Raw genomic sequence first — 16589 nt, forward strand, 5'->3', positions numbered from 1 at the left:
TAAGGGAGAATTTTTTTTTTTTTTTTTTAGCATTCGGATAGGAATGTTGCTTACGATCCAGTAAACATTGATGTTCCAAAAAAGAAAGAAAAATTATTATTATTTTCCTCTTTTTTTTTTAAATGATTGACAAAAATATATAGTTGTGTGGATAACAAAAGACTACTGGGATAAATACATTTTCTTTATGATCAGATTCCGGTGAAAGATGGTTTTGTTTTCCAGGCTGGAAGGAATTTCAGGCACTTACCTCGACCATTCATTCTTTTTTGTAACGATGTTAAATGCTTTTTACGAGTCACGCTACAAAGATTTTACTATAATTTTCTTTTGTTTTTAGAAAATGCTTCGTTTTTTTTTACGAAAACATAAGCAAATATTCGAAACGTTTCCAAAGAAGGGTTAAAAATATACATATACAATAAATAAGAGAACCATCTGATTTAGAGAAAATCGATTCTTTTCTCCAGAAACAACACCCAAATTTGAGCAAAAATTTATTTTGGTCGTTGTTGAGATAATAGTGATAATCTTTTTTTTTTCAACGGTGAAAACCAATTTTTTTCAATTCGAATGCGAAATTTTCTAAAGAAATTTTTTTTATGTTCGTTTATCAGTGAATTGATGAATGTGATGAAGGGGCGTTCCTCAGGGCTCTGTTGCTGGTCCCATATTTTTTACTATTTCTACCTGTGATCTTACCAATTTTTGCAAATGATACTGCCCTTCTCACGCTGCATCCTGAACTATCACTCTAGAATACAGTATGATGATCTTTTTGAAAGTACGAAGACGGTTTCTTGTTTTTTTTAATGACCTCCAAATTAATATCACTAAAGACTAAAATTTCTTAATTTTTCTTTGTTTCGAAAAAAGAATTCTAACCTATGAGTTGTTTTTCATAACAAGATTTGAAGCAGTTTTCTTCAATAAAATATCTAGGGGTCGCATATTGATCTAATATCGGTATATTCCCTTCTTATATTAATTGTTCCTCTAGTTTTTACTATCAGAGAAGGACTTTGATAACCAATCATTTTTATCAACATTTTAATCTGCTATTTTTTAATCTCATTTATTTTATGGACTCGATTTGGAGCATTGTTTATTGTAACTATTGGGCAGTATTCGCACTTTTAACCTATCATTTCATCACAAAAAATCAACTGGTAATTACTGATTAATAGCTATCTTTCCTTTTTGCTCTCTTTCCACTCAGACACCCTTCTTTTCCCACTCTAATCACTCTGTATAATTTTTTACAGAAATTAGTTTCCTCTTAATATTTACAAATCTGGTTCATCTTCAAAATTTATTACTGAAAAAGAATAAATACTGAAATATTTGGCATAAAGAAAGACTGTTTGAAAGAAAACACTTCATATACATGAATAATACAATACATTCACTTCATATTGAATTATTATTCATTTGCACCACCACCGCCAATATTTGTACACAACCTATTAATAACTTATTAATTATTTATTTTTGTTATATTTTCTTTACTTGGGGATTATGGGTCATCAACATTTCCTCTTTGGATTACTTTTGCGAATAGATAAATATTGATTATAATAATATAACAAGTAAAAAATAAGAATCTGAGAATTTCCAAAATGGCGCGAAAGGGGAGTTGGTGTTGAAAATTCTTTATGTGGGAGGACGGGAACATTTTAATTTTTTTTTCCCACGGGTCCACGATGTCCTCTTTTTTTTTTCTTTTTTTCAAAGACACACACACACTCCCTCTTTTCTTCAAGAAATGTGTATGTGCGGGAGGTTGCACAAGAAACGTGGGAGTGTGAGGGAACTCTTCCCTACCATTTTTTTTTTCTTTCTTTTTGAATGTGTATACTCGTGTCTTCAGCAGGGGCATCACTTCCGCGCTGTTCCATCAACGCGTTGATCACTCGAAGACGGTCGGATCAAATAACGTCTGATTCCTTTTTTTTCCCTTAAAAAGCAACGTCTTCTAAGGTCCCACGGATAAGTGTTGATGACTTTACAAGTCAAGTTTTTTCCCGTTTAATAAATTTAATGTCGTTTATCGATTCCCATGATACCCTCTTTCAAACAATTTTACTTTTGTGGCGGTCGGCGATAACATCAAGAACGTTGAGACCAGATATTTTCGAAGGAGAGTGTCTCTAAAATGAACGATTCTAGCACATTCATGTCAACATCGTGAAACCATTACCATCAAATGGTTTCACATACCCTCCTAACGATTATCGATGAGTTCACACAAGATACAAATACAAATTCTCAAACACAAATTCCACAACAGGAATTCCACAACTTCTTTTCAAACGTGTCAATTTTGTCAGAATTCACGACCTCCCCGGAGGTAAGCTATTCCATTCATTAACATCCTTGTTAGAGGAAAAACTCCTTGCAACACCACAACCTGGAATTATCCCTTACTGAACGATACTGGTGTTCCTTTCTCGGAAACAATGGATTGACGGTGTATTGATAACTTATGGTCCATCTAATCTATCCCGTTGAAAATTTTAAGCATTTCGATCATATTTCCTTCTCCACCTGCGTTCCTTCAATACAAACATATTCAAGAAATCAAGTCTTTCTTCGCAGCTTGGGGTTGTGTGCCAACAAGAGCACGCGTAGTTCTTCTCTACACCCGTTCAACCAAGTCTATGTCCCTCTGTAGATCTGGTCTCTAAAAGCTTACGGTACAGGACGAACTAGGAAAAGCGGAAGAATGACCTTAAGCGAACGTGAAGACACCTTTTCCAAAATGAAACCGAGCATTATATTCTTTTTTCTTTTTTTTTGGACCATCACTGAGCAATGTTGAGAAAACCTAAGCCTATCATCAATGAGCATTTTCAAATCGATGAACCTAGTTTCATCCGGGATAGTAATTCACTCAATTCGTTAGTGAAAGTGGGTTGCACGAACCAAAATGCGCAACCATGTACTTGGCATATCGAATGCGAAGGTCACAACAGGCAAAATACCCAACGAGGTGGCTGAGCTCAACACCAAAGGCCATGCTCCATTCATTTGCTCATGCTGCAATCATATTCAAGTTCGTCTGGAGCTTATCCCTATAGCTTGGATTCCGCTACCCCCATTAGCTTCACGTTATCTGCGAATTGGATTACAATCCCATTACGTCGATACAGACTATATCAAAAAAAAACTATATGTTTTATAATTTTCCTCTCAAATTTCACTTTTTGTTCTCTCTCGTTCAATACAACTGCTATGCATAGCCATGTCACAAGTTGGCGATGAAAAAAAAATGAATTTGGGCACCTACCGGAAACGTCTTACATCAGCATATTGAACTTTGTGAGGTCCCGGGTTCGAACCTCACTTTCGCCACAGCGATGGTCTGCTGAAGTTGGTTTTACGGGGTTGCCAACTTTGAGAGGGAGAATGCGAGCCGATCTCCCCGTTGAAAAGTCCTGTTGAAAAAAAGCCTGTTGCTCTCTGTGGGAGAGGAACAGGCCTACACACAAACGATACAAATATTCAATCATCACACTTCACATCTGAAAAATAGGTGGCAACACTGAAAAGTCAGACACAACACTAGATACTCACTCAGACTGTTAGGTGCGCACACTTCCTGCACAACAACTCACTAGGTAGCAAATTGCCCATGGCGATAGACCTGAGTTGTGCTCGGTTTGAAAGAAAGAAAGCACATCGAAGTTTTGTGCAGGGATCTCCAGCCACTTCTCGAATTGGCCACAACACTTCGTGCTCTTTGGCAGTAATATATACATAAAAAAATGTGTATTTTATGAGTTACATTAACAATCATTAAAAATACGGAGCCATTTCGTAGAGCTCAGAAACGGGGATTGATAGCATGACCACAGAGAAAGATTGCTTCTGCAGGAAGTCCCACACTGGGAGGTTTATGCACCATTCTCTAGGTGAGTAAAAAAAACCAAATTTGGTTGTACGCTGCCGTTCGGAACAGGCAATAAATTGTAGGACTCAATCTAATTAGCCCGCGCGTTCAGAAAATGACCGTGGTGGACTTCAAAAATTATCTAATGATCAATAAGTCCAGCCCTGATCTTGACATATTTCATGTCTGTAAAACTAACTAACTAACAAAACTAACTAACATGGTCACTTATTCCTCAAACTTGCCGCACTAGGCTATATACGACTATATATACCCGGTACGACCCCCCTTTTCCCCGTAAATACGCCACTGGCTCAGTCCTGATAACTATATAGAGGCTGATTTCAAAACCTGAGTTGTTTTATGAATTACTAGCCATAATACCCGGCAATGCCCGGGTTTTCTTCAATTGCTGGGAGAAATGAAAAAGTGACAAACCATTATAAAGGAAGAAACTACAGTCGAATCCCGTTATAACGAACGCCGAGAGACCGGAGGAATCATTTCGTTATAACGAAATTTCGTTATAAAGGAATTCCGGGTTACTAAGCATTGTTCCTATGTAAACTTATTTGGGGGATTAGAAAAATTGTTCGTTAAAACGAGATTTTCGCTATAACGGTATTCGTTGCAACGGAATTCGACTGTATAATACTGGCAGCATAAAAGAGATGAAAAACCATTGTAAAGGCATAGATATATATGCATGTCTGAAACTCATTGTTCGAGAACCACGGCAACCAAAGTAAAAAATTCCAAAAGTGATTATTGGAGACCAGAAAGCATTTTCGCCCATTTCGGGCATTTGTCCAGCTCTGACGAACTTTAAAGTAGCTTATGGCTCAATCCCGGTCCTGTTTGATATACAGTCGAATCCCGTTATAACGAACTCCAAGAGACCGAGGAAATCAGCTCATTATAACGAAATTTCGTTATATAGGAATTCCAGGTTTTTGCATTGTTCCTATACAAACTTATGTGGGGGGAATTAGAAAAGTGTTCGTTAAAAAGGGATTTTCGCTATAACGGTAGAACTGTTATACGATTAACCAATTCGTTAAAACGGGATTCGACTGTATAATGCCTGCCAGCAGCTTATAATACAGAATTTGAAAAATACAGTCGAATCCCGTTGTAATGAACGCCAAGAGACCGGAGGAATGACTTCTTTATAAAGGAATTCCACAGGTTACCTAGCGTTGTTCATATGTAAACTTATTTGAGGGATTAGAAAAGAGTGTTCATTAAAACGAGATTTTCGCTGTAATGGTATTCGTTACAACGGGATTCGACTGTATTTCTAGTACAGGTAGAACAAAAACTTGAATCACAATCAGAAGCAGAAAATTTCATAGTACACTCGAATCCCATTATAACGAACTCCGAGAGACAGAGGAAACCACTTCGTTATAACGAAATTTCGTTATATAGGTATTCCAGGTTTTTGCATTGTTCCTGTGTAAACTTTTCTGGGGGAGGGGGGGACTGAACGCCAGACCTTTGCCACTGGACTTATCCCGAGATCTAATTTATCTAGAGGACTAGAAAAGTATTCGTTAAAACGAGAGTTTTTTTTTCGCTATAACGGTATTCGTTAAAACTGAAATTCAACTGTATTTGAAAATTGAAAAAATATATATATATATATTTGAAAATGCGTTTTCTAGAAAATTTTAGTGCACCAAACCCCATTTAAAAAAGCTTATAATAAGTCGTATATAGCGTTTCTCGAAGCACGGCTCAGCAGGGCTTTTTAGAGCGATCCTAGCTTCTTCTCACCCTCGCATGTTGTTAAAAGAGAGGTCCAGGAAGTGCGGACCCGCGCCCTTCGTGCGAACTCTCTGGCAGCTCGGCTCGCTGGTGAAAAGTTTTTGGACGCGTCGAATCTTCTCGTCATGCGAACTTTAAGCTCCTGTTGCGGAAAGGAACGTCGTCGTCGTCGTCGCAAATGTTGCTGCCGAACTCCACTCTGGTGCTCAACGCACAGTCCCCACCCTCTTCTCTCCTTCGTATGTACTATTCATTATTTTTATTATGCGCTCCATTTTCTTTTTTTTTATTCCATTCATTTTCGGAGCGGCGCATCCTTTTATTAATGAGGCGGAAAACACGAGAGGAGAAATGTCCTCGCAACACGTCACGAAATGTCCAATTACAACTCTTTGCTATTCATTTCCAGAAAGGGGGGCTCGTAAAATAGTACATTTCCTGTGCATTTTTAGGTGTTTGATCACTAGAAAGTGCGTAATTACATCGATTGCACGTTTGATCACTAGAAGTGTGCTGCTGTCACACATACATCAATAGGCAAGTTTGATCACTAGAAGTGTACTGCTATCACACATACATCAATAGGCAAGTTTGATCACTAGAAGTGTACTACTATCACACATACATCAATAGGCAAGTTTGATCACTAGAAGTGCGTAATTACATATACATCAATATTCCCGTTCGATCACTAGAAGTGCGTAATTACATATACATAGATTGCACTTTTGATCACTAGAAGTGTGCTGTCACACATAGGCAAGTTTAATCACTAGAAGTGCGTAATTACATACATCGATTGCACGTTTGATCACTAGAAGTGCGTAATTACTTATACAACAATACGCATGTTTAATCACTAGGAATGCGTAATTACACAAATTAATACTCACGTTTAATCACTAGAAGTGCTTAATTACATGTACATCAATATTCCCGTTTGATCACTCGAAAGGCGTAATTACATACATCGATTGCACGTTTGATCACTAGAAGTGCGTAATTAAATATACAACAATAAGCATGTTTAATCAGTAGAAATGAGTAATTACGCAAATCAATACGCACGTTTAATCACCAGAAGTGCATAATTACACATACATCAATATTTCCGTTTGATCACTAGAAGGGTGTAATTACTTGTACAGCAATACGCATTTAATCGTTAGAAATGCGTAATCACACAAATCAATACGCACGTTTAATCACTAGAAGTGCGTAATTACTTATACAGCAATACGCATGTTTAATCACTAGAAATGCGTAAATACACAAATCAATATACGCACGTTTAATCACTAGAAGTGCTTAATTACATATACATCAGTATTCCCGTTTGATCACTAGGAGGCCGTAATTACTTTTAAAACAATACGCATGTCTAATCACTAATTCTTTTTTATTTTTTGCAAAATAAGAGGAAGACCAAGGATTCTGCAGAAAATTTCAATTTTCTTCATTATATCTTTTAAATATCTATTACTTGTTAACAGCAGAAATTGAATACGTATTTTTGTAGAAATGATGGAATTTATTTTTATGATGAAGAAATCGAAAAAATATGAAAAAAATATAAGAAATATGATAGAGAGAAATTGAAAAAATAATAAACAATATGATGCAGAAATTAAAATATGATGAAGAAATTGGAAAAAAATATAAAAGATATGAAGGAATTAAAAAAATTATAATAAATTGAAAATTTTTTAACATAAACCTCTAGAAATAGCGTTAAGCCGATATTACACTGTAAAAGTTTGATAAAAGCTCTTTTATAAAACTTGGAAAATGCAACCAATAAACGTATTGGTTACATTCGAGCTAATGTAACCAATAGGCTTATTGTTTTCTTTTTCCAAGTTTTGTGTTTTGTAAAATATCTTTTATCAAACTTTTATAGTGTAATCCCGGCCTTACGATAAAACGGTTGATATTTGGAAAAATAAAATATTAAAAAAAATCTCTATTAATTCACTAAATCCCACCTGTGGCAAAAAAAGCCGATGCTGTTAAAATATTTTATGAGCAATATTTATTTTAAAAATTATTATTGCTCAAAAAAAGTGATTGAGCTTAAATAAATTTTCAAAAATATGCGTTTATTCTGAAAACTCTTTGATTTTATGCATTTTTAAGCATTAATGCTAAAAATGGCCAAAATATGCAAATGCATATGCTCATATTCATTTGCATATAATCCGGGCTCTAGTAAAGACTAATGGCACTGCTTTTGATAAGATCTAAAACATATACAGTCGAATCCCGTTATAACGAACTCCAAGTGACCGGGGAAATCACTTCGTTATAACGAAATTTCGTTACGAAGGAATTCCAGGTTTTTACATTGTTCCTATGTGAACTTATCTGGGGAATTGGAAAAGTGTTCGTTAAAACGAGGTTTTCGCTATAACGGTATTCGTTAAAACGGGATTCGACTGTATAATGCCTGCCGGCAGTCTATACTAAAGAATTTAAAAAATATTTCTAGTACAGGGTTGGAACAAAAACTTAAACAGATTAGAACAAATTAGAAGCATAAAAGCGACGGTAACGGTATTCGTTAAAACGGGATTTGACTGCCTGCCAGCAGTTTATACTAAAGAATTTGAAAAATATTTCTAGTACAGGGTAGAACAAAAACTTGAACAATAATTAGCAGAAAATTTCACAGTACAGTCGAATCCCATTATAACGAACTCCAAGAGGCCGGATAAATCCCTTCGTTATAATGAAGTATCGTTACAAAAGAATTCGAGGTTTTTGTGCATTGTTCCTATGAAAACGTCTAAGGGGATTAGAAAAGTATTCGTTAAAACAAGATTTTTTTCGCTATAACGGTATTCGTTAAAATGGGATTCAACTGCATAAAAGAATATTTTTATACAAGAAAATATAATACAGTCAAATCCCGTTTTAACAAATACCGTTACAGCGAAAAAATCTCGTTTTAAAACGAACACTTTTCTAATTCCCCCAGATAAGTTTACGTAGGAACAATGCAAAAACCTGGAATTCCTACGTAACGAAATGATTTCCCCGGTCTCTTGGAGTTCGTTATAACGGGATTCGACTGTATATCAAACAGGACCGGGATTGAGCCATAAGCTACTTTAAAGGTCGTCAGAGCTGGGAAATGCCCGAAATAGACGAAAATGCTTTCTGGTCTCCAACAATCACTTTTGGAATTGTTTACTTTGGTTGCCATGGTTCTCGAACAATGAGTTTCAGACATGCATATATATATATGCCTTTACAATGGTTTTTCATCTCGTTTATGCTGCCAGTATTATACAGTCGAATTCCGTTTCAACGAATACCGTTATAGCGGAAATCTCGTTTTAACGAACATTTTTTTTAATCCCCCAAATAAGTTTGCATAGGAACAATGCTAAGTAACCTGGAATTTCTTTATAACGAAATGATTCCGCCGGTCTCTTGGAGTTCGTTGTAGCAGGATTCAACTATACTATAACTGTACTAAAAATTAGTTTTTAAAATATATAATTTTTCGTGAAGCAAATTTAATATTAAAAAAACGTAAAAAATCGTTTTTCCCACGATCTTTCATAGAAAATATTGACCCTAAAAGTTCATTATCTGTTAATTAACACACGAATTATCTGAATTATCGACTGATTTCTTCTTTTTTAAGAGATGATGAGTCCTTGTAGAATGATGAACGTTCTACAGGAATTTCTTTTTTTCTTTGCATATCGTTAAACAAGCACAAAGTTCGATCGATTAACACTCTTGATAATTCCGTAATGAATTATCAAGAGTATTTCTTACCTAATTATTATGTGGGAAATAAATTTGATCAGAATCGACCCTTGACATTAAAGGGGAAAAGAAATTTGCAGTGAAAAAATTCAATGAAAAAACTTTTGAAAACCCAAAAAATAATTTTTGGGGAAATATCTAATGACCAAAATATACAGTCGAATCCCGTTATAACGAACTCAAAGTGACCAGAGAAATCACTTCCTTATAACGAAATTTCGTTACGAAGGAATTCCAGGTCTTTGCATTGTTCCTATGTAAACTTATCTGGGGGAATTAGAAAAGTGTTCGTGAAAACGAGATTTTCGCTGTAACGGTATTCGTTAAAACGGGATTCAACTGTACCTTCGCATCACCCAGCTATTAAAAATCCTTCGTATGGATAGCGGCGGGGCTAACGAGAAAGAAAGATAAGATCTAAAACATATATACAATCGAATCCCGTTACAACGAACTCCAAGTGACCGGAGAAATCACTTCGTTATAACGAAATTTCGTTATATAGGAATTCCAGGTTTTTGCATTGTTCCTATGTAAACTTATCTGGGGGAATTAGAAAAGTGTTCGTTTTAAAACGAGATTTTCGCTGTAATGGTATTCGTTAAAACGGGATTCGACTGTATAATGCCCGCCGGCAGTTTATACTGAAGAATTTAAAAAATATTTCTCGTACAGGGGTAGAACAAAAACTTGAACAGATTAGAACAAATTAGAAGCATAAAATCGAGATTTTCGCTATAACGGTATTCGTTAAAACGGGATTCAACTGTACCTTCGCATCACCCAGCTATTAAAAATCCTTCGTATAGATAGCGACGGGGCTAACAAGAAAGATGAATAAGATCTGAAACATATATACAATCGAATCCCGTTATAACGAACTCCAAGTGACCGGGGAAATCACTTCGTTATAACGAAATTTCGTTACGAAGGAATTCCAGGTTTTTGCATTGTTCCTATGTAAACTTATCTGGGGGAATTAGAAAAGTGTTCGTTTTTTAAAACGAGATTTCCGCTGCAATGGTATTCGTTAAAACGGGATTCAACTGCACCTTCGAATCACCCAGCAATTAAAAATCCTTCGTATGGATAGCGGCGGGGCTAACGAAAAAGATAGATAAGATATAAAACATATACCTACAATCGAATCGCGTTATAACGAACTCCAAGAGACCAGGGAAATCGCTTCGTTATAACGAAATTTCGTTACGTGTTCGTTAAAACGAGATTTTCGCTGTAACGGTATTCGTTAAAACGGAATTCGCCTGCTAGCAGTTTATACTAAAGAATTTAAAAAATATTTCTAGTACAGGTAGAACAAAAACGGGACTCGACTTCTCTTTCTCGTTAGCCCCGGGATAACGGAGAGTGACGTCATCCTCGGATAAGTCGCCATCTGGTGGCATTGTTAGCATTTATGAGCTTTGGCCTGAGTTAGGTCCGACCGTCCATGTACGGTCCCGTTCAGTGCACACGAGCTCCAAGAAAGGATTGAGATATTCTCGTTGCCTCTGTGGTCTAGTTCGTTCACCCGGAACGGGAAAGGACGTGGGTTCGGTACCCCGCAGGGGCAGTTGAATTTTCTCTCTTTCCTAAATATATCTCCGCATCAGCCAGCTGTTAAAAACCTTTGTATGGATAGCGCATAGCGGATTGATGACCGCTTTGTTCCCACCTGAAACTGTCACCCATGGCCCCCACATCCTATAGCGGAGCCCCTAGGCTGTAATCTTTTGCGGTCCCCTCGGTCAGACTTTTAACGGGCCCCTTCTGTAGTTGATTTATAGCGTGAAAAAGCAAAAAAAAAAATGATGATAACTGTCCCGGACCACTGGGTTAGAGCCCTGTCAGCCCCCCCCCCTATGTGGGGGCCATGCTGTCACCCTCCCCCTAAATTTTGCCACACGGGGTAGTTGCTCTCTCTAGTTCTGGCCCTGTTTAAAACGAATATGTACTTTGCACTTTGAGAATGCTAAATCTAACGGAGTTTTTGAAACATGGCAATATTGCATTAGTTGCAATGGGATCCAGAAACACGCCCAACAACATTTCGCCTTTCCCTGACCGTATGAGTAACCAAGTGAGTGACCGTGTGAGCGACCTACAAGTGACCAAATACGCACCCATACGGTCACTCAATTTGTGACGCACACAGTCACGCACAGACTCATATGTTCACTCATATGGTCACGCTTGCACTCATAGGTCATTCACTTGGTTACGCGTACGGTCACTCACAGACTCATATGGTCACTAACTTGGTTACGCGTATGGCCGCTAACGTGGTTACGCGTACGGTCACTCACAGACTCATATGGTCACTAACTTGGTTACGCGTACGGTCACTCACAGACTCATATGGTCACTAACTTGGTTACGCGTATGGCCGCTAACGTGGTTACGCGTATGGCTACTAACTTGGTTACGCGTATGGCCACTAACTTGGTTACGCGTATGGCCACTAACTTGGTTACGCGTATGGCCACTTTTGTACTCATAGGTCACTCAGTTGGTTACGCGTATGGCCACTAACGTGGTTACGCGTATGGCCACTAACTTGGTTACGCGTATGGCCACTTTTGTACTCATAGGTCACTCAGTTGGTTACGCGTATGGCCACTTTTGTACTCATAGGTCACTCAGTTGGTTACGCGTACGGTCCCTTTTGTACTCATAGGTCACTCAGTTGGTTACGCGTACGGTCACTTTTGTACTCATAGGTCACTCAGTTGGTTGCGCGTACGGTCACTCACAGACGCATATGGTCACACTTTGTCTGAAACAGTCACTCATATGGTCGCTTTGTCTGAAACAGTCACTCATATGGTCGCTTTGTCTGAAACAATCACTCATATGGTCACTTTGTCTGAAACAGTCACTCATATGGTCGCTTTGTCTGAAACAATCACTCATATGGTCACTTTGTCTGAAACAGTCACTCATATGGTCACTAACTTGGTTACGCGTATGGCAAATCTTGCACTCATAGGTTACTCAGTTGGTTACGCGTACGGTCACTCACTGACTTATATGGTCACTCACTGACTTATATGGTCACTTACAGTCTGAAACTCATATGGTCACTTACAGTCTGAAACTCATATGGTCACTTACAGTCTGAAACTCATATGGTCACTTACAGTCTGAAAGTCACTCATATGGTCACTCGCAGTCTCATACAGTCGCTCACGCGCTGCATCATATTTTTCTTAATTTTTTCGGATTCGTCGTATAATTAATTTACGACACTTATTAATGTGAAGCAAAAAGTGATTATAAAGTGATTAATGAATACTATGAACTGTGTGTCCGAATTGTTTCCAATCAGAGAATCTGCTTCCTTTTGGATGGACGTGAGATCACGTGATGACACAGAGCGATCTGAATTTCCAAAAGAATGCGTCGCAACTGAGTGAGGCTAGAAAATATATACGCGCAGTCCATGGCCCGAGGGTCAAATTGTGGCCCTCGGAGTCATCTGATGTGACCCGAAGCTCCGAACTCGATTTTGCAGAAATAAACTCGGTGGTGCATTTTTAGATCACTTAAATGACCTGCGGGGCAGTTCCACATCACTCAAGTGTCCCGCGGAATATTCCCAGATCACTTGAGTGATCAGACGCATATTCTCAGATCACTTGAGTGACCTGCGGCATATTTGCAGGTCACCACAGCACAGTTTCAGAGCATTTAAGCGAATGTTTCGTAAGCATTATAAGCAGTGGTTCCTTTTGCAAATCACTTAAGCGACCCGCGGCAAATTTACAGATCACTTAAATGACCCGCAGCACGTTCCCAGATCACTTGAGTGACCCACTGTATATTTACAGGTCACCGCAGCACCGTTCCAGAGCATTTAAGAGACCCATATGGCTCATTTGCAAATCACTTGAGTGACCCGCCGCAAATTTACATAATTACATTTTGACTTAGAGTGACCCATTATTTTTTTCAGAAACTTTACCGATAGTTGGCAACTTTACTTGCTTTTGACAATTTTTTTCGCAATTTTTTTTGGCTGCAATTGACAACTTTACTTGCTTTTGACAATTTTTTTGGCTGTAATTGACAACTTTACATGCTTTTGACAATTTTTTTTGGCTGTAATTGACAACTTTACTTGCTTTTGACAATTTTTTTTGGCTGTAATTGACAACTTTACTTGCTTTTGACAATTTTTTTTGACTGTAATTGACAACTTTACTTGCTTTTGACAATTTTTTTTGGCTGTAATTGACAACTTTACTTGCTTTTGACAATTTTTTGGCTGTAATTGACAACTTTACTTGCTTTTGACAATTTTTTTTGACTGTAATTGACAACTTTACTTGCTTTTGACATTTTTTTTTGGCTGTAATTGACAACTTTACTTGCTTTTGACAATTTTTTTTTTTGGCTTTACTTGTCTCTGACGATTTTTTTTTTGCTGTAACTGGCAACTTTAAGTTTCTTTGATAATGTTTTCGGCTGTAAACGACAACTTTACTTGCGTTTGACCCCTTTTTCGGCAGTAAATGTAAATAAATTTACCTTTGATAATTTTTCGGCTGCAAATGGCAACTTTACTTGCCTTTGATATAGTTTTGTTTTGGCGATATTCCGGTATTTTTGTGAAGTAAAATATAGTCAGCCTAGGTATTTATCGCGTTGTGTATATGACACCTTTTTACTAGAAAAACATCCGCGGGTTGGATGAAACCCTTGGCGGGCCGCATCTGTCCCGCGACCGGAGATTGTGCTCCCCTGGGCTGGACCGTAACTGCAAAGGGGGGGGGGGGGAGGAGAAGGGTTGGCTTCCAGGAGATCCAACTAGGTACAGAAAGGTTAACACTCAGGGTCCTTTAAGGCAAACTGCCCTGTTGTGATGACAATGGAACAACGATCAATGGAGAGTATCATTCTGAGTGAAAAACTAACCTCAGGGTCGAAAGGAGGGTGGGCAGGCGGGCCACACCAGATCGTAGGGTTCCATCAACGTACTGTTGTATTTCGAGGAATACCTTGGAAGACTACATCAAACGCATCTTAATAGTATCAGATTGGTAGAAGCCATTCCCCCCAATTGGCTGACGTTCCAGCCCTGGGGGCCCCAGGGCTGGAATGCTAAGGTTCTCATCATTATTTGTTTTTGCACGCTATGAATTCATTACAGAAGGGGCCCTGCGGTAGGTGCAGCAACATTTCAAGTTCACGTCATCAGCCTGACGCAATTTATGTTGCTTATAATTCGGCTGACCATAATTCCTCGATAAAAAATACGGGAAATTAGGATCTACGAGATATTGTCAGTTGCCAAAAAAAGATGCGAAAAGCAAGCTAAATTGCCAAGATTGGCTTAACCTTACCGAGAAAAATAGTCAATGGTGGGAGGTGAATCATCACTGTATGTTGCAGTGGATAAAAATGAATTCCAGAAAAACCTCAACATGTGTGAGATGGATATGCACATTTATATAATCATAATTATCATGATATAATTTGTAAAATCGGAGGTAATAATTCTAACGCCTGATTCCAGTGAGGAATAAAAACTAAAGTAGACTGCAGTCAAAAAAAATATATCTGAGAACTCAAAAAAATTGCACAAGTCAAAATTACAAAGAATACCCCGGGAAAATACGGGTCATATGGTCACGCCAATCATAATGTGAGATGATCACATGCGTATTTGCGACTGACGTACGAAGTGGCTGCATTTGATGCAAACGGGATTGATTGAATTAAGGAGGGTCTCGCACTACTCTTTCGACTTGAAAAAGTCCAATTTTCAAAAATGACTTCAAAAAATATTTATATATAATATTTAAATTCAAGTCAAATATTTCAATTGATTGCAAATAAAATGCTAAAAATTTCTTGTCAATCGGTTAATTTGTTCTTTCATAATTAAAGAAAGAAATACTGGATTATAGTGTAAACGTATAGGGGCCGTTCAAGTATTACGTAAGCAAATTTTTAACCATTTTTGACACCCTCTCCCCTGTCAGCAAAATTTCGTCATCAGCTCTGCCCCTCTGAATCCTAACTCATATTTTCATGAAGGGTGGTTGCTGACGTGTCCGGATACACCCATCCTCCGGGAACGCTTCGATATCTCTATGAGATGGGAAGCGGGGCGTGTCCGGTCTTCAAAGGTCAAAGGTTGCTGACGTAAGCATTATCTAAACCCCCCCTCCCCTTGTCATCAAAAGTCAGCAAATTGGACCCCCCCCCCCCTCGATGATGACGTAATACTTGAACGGCCCCATACTAGAAAAAACACTTTGAACACGATTTTCTCAGATTGCAGTTTTTGAGCTCATCCGTAAAATTTAAAGAAAACTACTGCCCCAAAAATTCTGAATTTTCGCAGGAAAGTTTAGTCGACATGTGTTAACAGAATAGACCTCGGACTTTGATATCTGATGATTCATTAGAATTTTATGAATTTTTAAAGTTTGAAAAAATATATATATAAATTTTAAAAATCTAAAAATTCAACATTGCTAAATCCGAGGTCTATTCTACTAACACATATCTGCTAAACTTTTCTGCAAAAATTCAGAATTTTTGGGGCAGTAGTTTCCCTTAAATCTCACGGATGAGCTCAAAAACTGCAATCTGAAAAAATCACGTTCAAAGTGTTTTTTTCGTGTATACGTTTTTAAACTAATTCATTATATCTTTCTTTAATTACGAAAGAACAAATTAACCGGTTGACGCGAAATTTTCAGCGTTTTATTTGCGATTTAATGAAATATTTTTTGAAGTCATTTTTGAAAATTCGACTTTTTCCAAGTCGAAAGGGTATAGTGAGACCTCTCAAGCTCTTTCTATGTAATATATCATTGGCTCCTCTTATAGTGTGTCCGGTGGCGTGTCCTTTTTCGAGTTTACTGTCATGTGACGGCACGAAATCACCATGTCATTGCTAAGGTAAGTTATAACTAGGGTGGGCATATATGTCCCGTATTTTAAGGAGAATTCCCGTATTTTCTTATTTTCCGGACCGACTTTATTATAGAAGTACAATTTTTCAACAATTATGCGAGTTCGCCACATGTTCTCTCTCTGATTTTCTAATTATACATGTTCACAAATACGTTTTCTATCCCGTTAGTGTAATTATGCAAGTTCGCAGCATATATAATTTCTTCCACGTTTTTGT

This window comes from Pholcus phalangioides, unplaced genomic scaffold (genome assembly GCF_987345545.1).
Source record: "Pholcus phalangioides strain wild (caught in Gottingen) unplaced genomic scaffold, Ppha-v1.0 ptg000018l_1, whole genome shotgun sequence".
NCBI classification, from domain to species: domain Eukaryota; kingdom Metazoa; phylum Arthropoda; class Arachnida; order Araneae; family Pholcidae; genus Pholcus; species Pholcus phalangioides.